Raw genomic sequence first — 9,642 nt, 5'->3', positions numbered from 1 at the left:
CGGAAACTTAGTACATGTGCGAATACATAGACAAACAGAGTGTCCCTAGTATGCCTCTACTTGACTAGCTTGTTTATCAAAGATGGTTATGTTTCCTAGCCATAGACATGTGTTGTCATTTGATGAACGGGATCACATCATTAGAGAATGATGTGATGGACAAGACCCATCCGTTAGCTTAGCACTATGATCGTTTAGTTTATTGCTATTGCTTTCTTCATGACTTATACATGTTCCTCTGAATATGAGAATATGCAACTCCCGAATACCGGAGGAACACTTAGTGTGCCATCAAACTTCACAACGTAATTGGGTGATTATAAAGATGCTCTACAGGTGTCTTCGATGGTGTTTGTTGAGTTGGCATAGATCGAGATTAGGATTTGTCACTATGATTGTCGGAGAGGTATCTCTGGGCCCTCTCGGTAAGCACATCACAATAAGCCTTGCAAGAAATGTGACTAACGAGTTAGTTGCGGGATGATGCATTACGGAACGAGTAAAGAGACTTGCCAGTAACGAGATTGAACTTGGTATGGTGATACCGACAATCGTATCTCGGGCATGTAACATACCGATGACAAAGGGAACAATGTATGTTGTTATGCGGTTTGACCAATAATGATCTTCGTAGAATATGTACGAGCCAATATGAGCATCCAGGTTCCGCTATTGGTTATTGACCAGATAGGTGTCTCGGTCATGTCTACATAGTTCTCGAACCCGTAGGGTCCGCACGCTTAATGTTCGATGACGATTGGTATTATGAGTTTATGTGATTTGATGTACCAAAGGTTGTTCGGAGTCCCGGATGAGATCACGGACATGACGAGGAGTCTCAAAATGGTCGAGAGGTAAAGATTGATATATTGGAAGGCTATATTCGGACATCAGAAAGGTTCCGAGTGATTCGGGTATTTTTCGGAGTACCGGAGAGTTACGGGAATTCGCCGGGGGAACTAGTGGGCCTTAATGAGCCATACGGGAAAGGAGAGAAGGGCCTCAAGGGTTGGCCGCGCCCCCCAATGGGCTGGTCCGAATTGGACTAGGAGGGGGCAGCGCCCCCCTCCTTCCTTCTCCCCTCTTCCTCCTTCCCTTCCTTCTCCTAGTTGGAATAGGAAAAGGGGGGCCGAATCCTACTTGGACCGGGAGTCCAAGTAGGACTCCCCCCTTTGGCGCGCCCCCCGTGGGCAGGCCTCCTCTTCCCCCCTCCTTTATATACATGGGAGGGGGCACCCCAAAGACACACAAGTTGATCTTTTAGCCGTGTGCGTTGCCCCCTCCACAGAAACACACATCGGTCATATCGTCGTAGTGCTTAGGCGAAGCCCTGTGCCGGTAACTTCATCGTCACTGTCACCACGCCGTCGTGCTGACGAAACTCTCCCTCGGCCTCAACTGGATCAAGAGTTCGAGGGACGTCACCGAGCTGAACGTGTGCAGATCGCGGAGGTGCCGTGCGTTCGGTACTTGGATCGGTTGGATCGCGAAGACATTCGACTACATCAACCGCGTTATAAAAGCTTCCACTTTCGGTCTATGAGGGTACATGGACACACTCTCCCCGCTCGTTGCTATGCTTCTCCTAGATAGATCTTGTGTGATCGTAGGGAAAATTTTGAAATACTACGTTCCCCAACAGTGGCATCCGAGCCAGGTGTATGCGTAGATGTTATATGCACGAGTAGAACACAAAGAGTTGTGGGTGATAATGGTCATACTACTTGCCAGCATATCATACTTTGATTCGGCGGTATTGTTGGATGAAGCGGCCCAGACCGACATTACATGACCGCGTTCATGAGACTTGTTCTACCGCCGTGCTTCGCACAGAGGTGGCTAGTGGGTGTATGTTTCTCCAACTTTAGTTGAATCGATTGTGACTACGCCCGGTCCTTGTTGAAGGTTAAAACAACACACTTGATGAAAAATCATTGTGGTTTTGATGTGTAGGTAAGAACGGTTCTTGCTAGAAGCCCGCAGCAGCCACGTAAAACTTGCAACAACAAAGTAGAGGACGTCTAACTTGTTTTTGCAGGGCTTGCTGTGACGTGATATGGTCAAGACGTGATGATATATAAATTGTTGTATGAGATGATCATGTTTTGTAATAGTTATCGGCAACTTGCAGGAGCCATATGGTGGTCGCTTTATTGTATGAAATGCAATCGCCATGTAATTGCTTTACTTTATCACTCAGCGGTAGCGATAGTCATAGAAGCAATAGTTGGTGAGACGACAACGATGCTTCGATGGAGATCAAAGTGTCAAGCTGGTGAAGATGGTGATCATGACGGTGCTTTGGAGATGGAGATCAAAGGCACAAGATGATGATGGCCATATCATATCACTTATTTGATTGCATGTGATGTTTATCTTTGATGCATCATATTTTGCTTAGTACGGCAGTAGCATTATAAGATGCTCTATCACTAAATTTCAAGGTATAAGTGTTCTCCCTAAGTATGCACCGTTGCTATAGTTCATCGTGCCGAGACACCACGTGATGATCGGGTGTGATAAGCTCTACATTCACATACAACAGGTGCAAGCTAATTTTGCACACGCAGAATACTCGGGGTTAAAGTTGACGAGCCTAGCATATGCAGATATGGCCTCGGAACACTAAGACCGAAAGGTCGAGCGGGAATCATATAGTAGATATGATCAACATAGTGATGTTCACCATTGAAAACTACTCCATCTCACGTGATGATCGGACATGGTTTAGTTGATATGGATCACGTGATCACTTAGATGATTAGAGGGATGTCTACCTAAGTGGGAGTTCTTAAGTAATATGATTAATTGAACTTTAATTTATCATGAACTTAGTCCTGGTAGTATTTGCATAACTATGTTGTAGATCAATAGCTCGCGATGTAGCTGCCCATTTATTTTTGATATGTTCCTAGAGAAAAACTATGTTGAAAGATGATAGTAGCAATGATGCGGACTAGGTCTGTGATCTGTGGATTATCCTCATTGCTGCACAGAAGAATTATGTCCTTGATGCACCGCTAGGTGAAGGACCTATTGCAGGAGCAGATGCAGACGTTATGAACGTTTGGCAAGCTCGGTATGATAACTACTTGATAGTTTAGTGTGCCATGCTTTATGGCTTAGAACCGGGACTTCAAAAAAAATTTGAATGCCACGGAGCATATAAGATGTTCCAAGAGCTGAAATTGGTATTTCAGACTCATGCCCGAGTAAAGAGGTACGAGACCTCTGACAAGTACTTTGCCTACAAGATGGAGGAGAATAGCTCAACCAGTGAGCATGTGCTCAGATTGTCTGAGAACTACAATCGCTTGAATCAAGTGGGAGTAAATCTTCCAGATAAAACAGTGATTGGCAGAGTTCTCTAGTCACCATCACCAAGTTACTGGAACTTTGTGATGAACTATAATATGCAAGGGATGACGAAAACGATTCTCGAGCTCTTCATGATGCTGAAATCGACGAAGGTAGAAATCAAGAAAAGCATCAAATGTTGATGGTTGACAAGACCACTAGTTTCAAGTAAAAGGGCCAGGGAAAGAAAGGGAACTTGAAGAAGAATGTCAAGCAAGTTGCCACTCCCATGAAGAAGCCCAAAGCTAGACCCAAGCCTAAAATTGAGTGCTTCTACTCGGAAGGAAATGGTCACTGGTAGCAGAACTGCCCCAAAAACTTGGCGATAAGAAGGATGGCAAAGTGAACAAAAGTATATATGATATACATGTTATTGATGTGTACTTTACTAGTGTTCATAGTAGCCCCTGGGTATTTGATACTGGTTTAGTTGCTATGATTAGTAACTCGAAACAGGAGTTAGAAAATGAACAACTAGTTGAGGGCAAGGTGACGATGTGTGTTGGAAATAATTCCAAGGTTGATAAGATCACCATCGCACACTCCCTTTACGTTCGGGATTAGTGTTGAACCTAAAATAAATGTTATTTGGTGTTTGCGTTGAGCATAATATGATTGGATCATGTTTATTGCAATACGGTTATTCATTTAAGTCAAAGAATAATTGTTATTCTGTTTACATGAATAAAACCTGCTGTGGTCATACACCCAAGGTGAATGGTTTTTTGATCTCGATCGTAGTAATACACATATTCATAATATTGATGCCAAAAGATGCAAAGTTGATAATGGTAGTGCAACATATTTGTGGCACTGCCGTTTAGGTCATATTGGTGTAAAGCGCATGAAGAAACTCCATGTTGATGGGCTTTTGGAATCACTTGATTGTGAATCACTTGATGCTTGTGAACAATGCCTCATGGGCAAGATGACTAAAACTCCGTTCTCCGGAACAATGGAGCGAGCAACTGACTTATTGGAAATAATACATACGGATGTATGTGATCCGATGAGTGTTGAGGCTCGCGGCAGGTATCGTTATTTTTCTGACCTTCACAGATGATTTGAGAAGATATGGGTATATCTACTTGATGAAACATAAACCTGAAACATTTGAAAAGATCAAAGAATTTCAGAGTAAGTGGAAAATCATCGTAACAAGAAAATAAAGTTTCTACGATCTGATCTCGGAGACGAATATTTGAGTTATGATTTTGGTCTTCATTTGAAACAATGTGGAATAGTTTCGCAACTCATGCCACCTGGAACACCACAGCGTAATGGTGTGTCCGAACATCATAACCATAGTTTATTAGATATGGTGCAATCTATAATGTCTCTTACCGATTTATCACTATCATTTTGGGGTTATGTATTAGACACACTTGCATTCACGTTAAATAGGGCACCATCTAAATCCGTTGAGACGACACCATATGAACTGTGGTTTGGCAAGAAACCCAAGTTGTCATTTCTTAAAATTTGGGGTTGCGATGCTTATGTGAAAAAGTTTCAGCCTGATAAGCTCAAACCCAAATCGGAGAAGTGCGTCTTCATAGGATACCCAAAAAAACTGTTGGGTACACCTTCTATCACAGATCCGAAGGCAAAATCTTTGTTGCTAAGAGTGGATCCTTTCTAGAGAAGAAGTTTCTATCGAAAGAAGTGAGTGGGAGGAAAGTAGAACTTGATGAGGTAATTGTACCTTCTCCCGAATTGGAATGTAGTTCATCACATAAATCAGTTCTAGTGATGCCTACACCTTTTAGTGAGGAAGTCAATGATGATGATCATGAAACTTCAGATCAAGTTACTGCCGAACCTCATAGGTCAACAAGAGTACGTTCCGAACCAGAATAGTACGGAAATCCTGTTCTGGAAGTCATGTTACTAGACCATGATGAACCTACGAACTACGAGGAAGCGATGATGAGCCCAGATTCCGCAAAATGGCTTGAGGCCATGAAATCTGAGATAGGATCCATGTATGAGAACAAAGTATGGACTTTGGTTGACTTGCCCGATGATCAGCAGGCCATAGAGAATGAATGGATCTTCAAAAGGAAGACGGGCGCTGATAGTAGTGTTACTATCTACAAAGCTCGAATTGTCGCAAAAATGTTTTCGACAAGTTCAAGGTGGTGACTACAATGAGATTTTCTCATTTGTATCGATGCTTAAAAGTCTGTCCGAATCATGTGAGCAATTGCCGCATTTTATGAAATTTGACAAATCGATGTCAAACCTGCATTCCTTAATGGATTTCTTAAAGAAGAGTTGTATATGATGCAACCAGAAGGTTTTGTCAATCCTAATGATGCTAACAAAATGTGCAAGCTCCAGCGATCCATCTATGGATTGGTGCAAGCATATTGGAGTTGGAATATACACATTGATAAGTTGATCAAAGCATATAGTTTATACAGACTTGCGATGAAGCCTGCATTTACAAGAAAGTGAGTGGGAGCACTACAGCCTTTCCAATAAGTATATGTGAATGACATATTGTTGATCGGAAATGATGTAGAATTTTTTGGAAAGCATAAAGGAGTGTTTGAAAGGAGTTTTTCAAAGAAAGACCTCGATGAAGCTGCTTACATATTGGGCATCAAGATCTATAGAGATAGATCAAGATGCTTGATAAGATTTTTCAATGAGTACATACCTTGACAAGATTTTTGAAGTAGTTCAAAATGGAATAGTCAAAGAAGGAGTTCTTGCTCTATTGCAAGGTGTAAAGTTGAGTAAGACCCAAAACACGACCATGACAGAAAATAGAAAGAGAATGAAAGTCATTCCCTATGCCTCAGCCATAGGTTCTATAAAGTATGCTATGCTGTGTACCAAACCTATTGTGTACCTTGCCATGAGTTTGGCAACGGGGTACGATATTGATCCAGGAGTGGATCACTTGACAACGGTCAAAATTATCCTTACAAGACTAAGGAGATATTTCTCGGTTATGGAGGTGATAAAGAGTTCGTCGTAAAGAGTTATGCCGATGCAAGCTTTCACACCGATCCAGATGACTCTGAGTCTCAATCTGGACACATATTGAAAGTGGGAGCAATCAGCTAGAGTAGCTCCATGCAGAGCATTGTAGACATAGAAAATTTGCAAAATACATACGGCTCTAAATGTGACAGACCCATTGACTAAGCTTCTCTCACAATCAAAACATGATCACACCTTAGTACTCTTTGGGTTTTAATCACATAGCGATGTGAACTAGATTATTGACTCTAGTAAAACCCTTTGGGTATTTGTCACATGACGATGTGAACTAATCACATGGTGATGTGAACTATTGGTGTTACATCACATGGCAATGTGAACTAGATTATTGACTCTAGTGCAAGTGGGAGACTGAAGGAAATATGCCCTAGAGGCAATAATAAGGTTGTTATTTATATTTCCTTATATCATAATAAATGTTTATTATTCATGCTAGAATTGTATTAATCGGAAACTTAGTACATGTGTGAATACATAGACAAACAGAGTGTCCCTAGTATGCCTCTACTTGACTAGCTTGTTTATCAAAGATGGTTATGTTTCCTAGCCATAGACATGTGTTGTCATTTGATGAACGGGATCACATCATTAGAGAATGATGTGATGGACAAATCCCATCCGTTAGCTTAGCACTATGATCATTTAGTTTATTGCTATTGCTTTCTTCATGACTTATACATGTTCCTCTGACTATGAGATTATGCAACTCCCGAATACCGGAGGAACACTTAGTGTGCTATCAAACGTCACAACATAACTGGGTGATTATAAAGATGCTCTACAGGTGTCTCAGATGGTGTTTGTTGAGTTGGCATAGATCGAGATTAGGATTTGTCACTCCAATTGTCCGAGAGATATCTCTGGGCCCTGTCGGTAATGCACATCACAATAAGCCTGGCAAGCAATGTCACTAATGAGTTAATTGCGGGATGATGCATTACGGAACGACTAAAGAGACTTGCCGTTAACGAGATTGAACTACATATGGTGATACCGACGATCGAATCTCGGGCAAGTAACATACCGATGACAAAGGGAACAACGTACACTACTAGAAAAAGGCTGCTAGTGGCGCACCTATTTTTGCTATTAATGGCACACTATAGGTGCGCCACTATTAACACGCCACTAGTAACAAGTAGTAATGGCGCACCTCTGGTGCAGCATTAGTATCCCAGATAATATTGGTGCACCTGGACGTGCGCCATTACTATGTCCAACAGTGCGTCATTACTATGCCTCCTAGGGGGCCATATTTAACTTCACGTATGCCCCCAAGTGCGCCATTGCTATGCCCCATAATGCGCCACTGGTATTTAGCCCTGGTGCGCCACTAATGCTCAATATGGTGCGCCACTACTATGAATATTAGGATTTTTTTTTGCTTTTCTGGTATTTGCAGAGGTTACAAAATATCTGGTATTTGCACAGGTTACAAAATACACGTTACACAGCACAGAATATAAACATCACACAATAGAATTCACGATATTAGTCCCCAAATTCGAAATAGCGAACAAAGTTCAAACATTATAGCCAAGTTTAGGTCTCGAGACATTAGCAAAGTTCATCATATATATTAGCCGAGTTTGTCGTCACATTACAAAGTCGATATCGATCATCTAAACTACCATCACATAGAAGAGAGCTGCGGTCACGATGAGCATCATCGCGATGAAACTGGTCTTCATCCGGTTCCTCCTCCGCTCCCTCCTCTCTCCCGCTAGATAGCGCGCGTATGTAGCTTCTGATTCTGCCCTAGTGGTGTACCCTTTGTAACTGTTACCGCTGAAACGGTGAACCTGTCTCCGACACTCCTCCCAGTCGTCGTAGACTCCGGGAACCTTACCCTTGTACATGACATACGACGGCATCTCTATGCACTAGACAAACGAAACGTTAGTAGCAATTAACAGAAAATGTATAAGCAATATATAAGTATGCAACAAAAGGATCGGAAGAGAAAAGCAACACATTAACAGCACGATTCACGGTCCTACTAATAAATAGCATCGATTACATATAAGTTGAACGACTGTCCAAACTAATGAAACATACAAGTTCATTAAAGTTTAATTACAACATGAGCTAATCGATATTTCAAAACTACATAGCATCATTACTTTCGACTCAACTCAGGGACCAGAGCGTGGATGAAGCCGCCGTCTTTCATGATGGTCATGAAATCGCAATCGTTGTCAGCCTGCATTTGTAGCGTTGTTTCTATTTCACTGTTGGACGGTTGATATTTGAGGTAGAACTGCCCCGAGGTACGAAGGACATCTTGATGGATGATTTCCGCAAACTCCGACTGGATGCGAAAGAATTCTTGTCTGATGTCCGCGTCCTGGATTGCCGACAAGCGTGCGACCCAATCTTTGAGATTAGTGAAGGAAATATGCCCTAGAGGCAATAATAAAGTATTATATATTTCCTTATATCATGATAAATGTTTATTATTCATGATAGAATTGTATTAACCGGAAACATATACATGTGTGAATATATAGACAAACAGAGTGTCACTAGTATGCCTCTACTTGACTAGCTCGTTAATCAAAGATGGTTATGTTTCCTAGCCATAGACATAAGTTGTCATTTGATTAACGAGATCACCTCATTAGGAGAATGACGTGATTGACTTGACCCATTCCGTTAGCTTAGCACTCGATCGTTTAGTATGTTGCTATTGCTTTCTTCATGACTTATACATGTTCCTATGACTATGAGATTATGCAATTCCCGTTTACCGGAGGAACACTTTGTGTGCTACCAAACGTCACAACGTAAATGGGTGATTATAAAGGCGCTCTACAGGTGTCTCCAAAGGTACTTGTTGGGTTGGCGTATTTCGAGATTAGGATTTGTCACTCCAATTGTCGGAGAGGTATCTCTGGGCCCACTCGGTAATGCACATCACTATAAGCCTTGCAAGCATTGTGACTAATGAGTTAGTTGCGGGATGATGTGTTACGGAACGAGTAAAGAGACTTGCCGGTAACGAGAGTGAACTAGGTATCGAGATACCGACGATCAAATCTCGGGCAAGTAACATACCGGTGACAAAGGGAACAACGTATGTTGTTATGCGGTCTGACCGATAAAGATCTTCGTAGAATATGTGGGAGCCAATATGGGCATCCAGGTCCCGCTATTGATTATTGACCGGAGACGTGTCTCGGTCATGTCTACATAGTTCTCGAACCCGTAGGGTCCGCACGCTTAACGTTACGATGACAGTTTTATTGAGTTTTGATGTACCGAAGGAGT

The sequence above is a fragment of the Aegilops tauschii genome, chromosome 7 (genome assembly GCF_002575655.3).
Source record: "Aegilops tauschii subsp. strangulata cultivar AL8/78 chromosome 7, Aet v6.0, whole genome shotgun sequence".
NCBI lineage: Eukaryota > Viridiplantae > Streptophyta > Magnoliopsida > Poales > Poaceae > Aegilops > Aegilops tauschii.
Note: the sequence above shows the minus strand (reverse complement) of the source record.